Source organism: Thermobia domestica, unplaced genomic scaffold (genome assembly GCF_964235325.1).
Source record: "Thermobia domestica unplaced genomic scaffold, izTheDome1.hap1.1 HAP1_SCAFFOLD_1875, whole genome shotgun sequence".
Taxonomy (NCBI): Eukaryota; Metazoa; Arthropoda; class Insecta; order Zygentoma; family Lepismatidae; genus Thermobia; species Thermobia domestica.
In genome coordinates this window covers 23,283-24,161 of record NW_027657582.1, presented here as the reverse complement: position 1 = coordinate 24,161, position 879 = coordinate 23,283, and the positions used below count along the sequence as shown (strand labels likewise).

Below are 879 nucleotides of genomic sequence, written 5' to 3'. Positions count from 1 at the left end.
GTGGTAATACATTCCGTGTTAAGTATAGTAGTAGGTGCACACGGATCGGAAATCAGGTTATTTTAATGTGCCTGCAAATAAACAGGCTGTTAGTGTAAGAAATAGTGGGTATAACGCTTAGAATATCGATTAATCGCTATGAAATAATGTTGATAAATTATCTCTTGAAAGTACTATAAAATTAATGTTTCTAGTATTTTCGTACTTGAAGGATAATGAAATTTGAAAAAGAGATGCCAACAGCACCTGGTGTTCCCAGGCGGTCACCCATCCAAGTACTGACCAGGCCCGATGCTGCTTGACTTCGGTGATCGGACGAGAACCGGTATATTCAGCATGGTATGGCCGTTGGCGAATGCATATGGCTTCGAGTGAGTTATTGTAGCTACGTAGGTTTGTCGGTGAATACTCAAAAAGACCAGCGCGTGGAAAGCGTTGCTAATTGTTTTAAGTAATGCATGATTACGAAATTATCGTGGTGAACGATGTGAGAATATTCGTCTTTGTGAAAAACAAAATTAGAAAAAGTATACCAACAGCACCTGGTGTTCCCAGGCGGTCACCCATCCAAGTACTGACCAGGCCCGATGCTGCTTGACTTCGGTGATCGGACGAGAACCGGTATATTCAGCATGGTATGGCCGTTGGCAACTACCTTTTCTTCAATGTCCTGTTAAGGAAGTATGTTTTAAGTAAGAATTGACATTATTAACTATAAAGGCAAGCATATTAACGTCGTTAACATTACTTGGAATATACTAATATTCGAATAAATATTTGAATGTTCGAATGATGAGTGATTCGGATGTTCATAGTGCCACTGTGTCCTATCGAGTTTACTATCACGAACCACGTATGAAATTGTATATAAATAAATAA

At 39.1% G+C, this 879-nt stretch overlaps 2 non-coding genes across 2 annotated transcripts; both read right to left on the bottom strand.

Moving 5' to 3' along the window:
* Positions 1-234: 234 nt before the first annotated feature.
* LOC145678110 (5S ribosomal RNA) lies at positions 235-353 on the bottom strand. The gene has a single exon (XR_014130229.1). It is a non-coding gene; the product is annotated as a 5S ribosomal RNA (ribosomal RNA).
* A 177-nt stretch (positions 354-530) lies between these two features.
* Positions 531-649, bottom strand: LOC145678112 (5S ribosomal RNA). The gene has a single exon (XR_014130231.1). It is a non-coding gene; the product is annotated as a 5S ribosomal RNA (ribosomal RNA).
* Between the last annotated feature and the right edge of the window lie 230 nt (positions 650-879).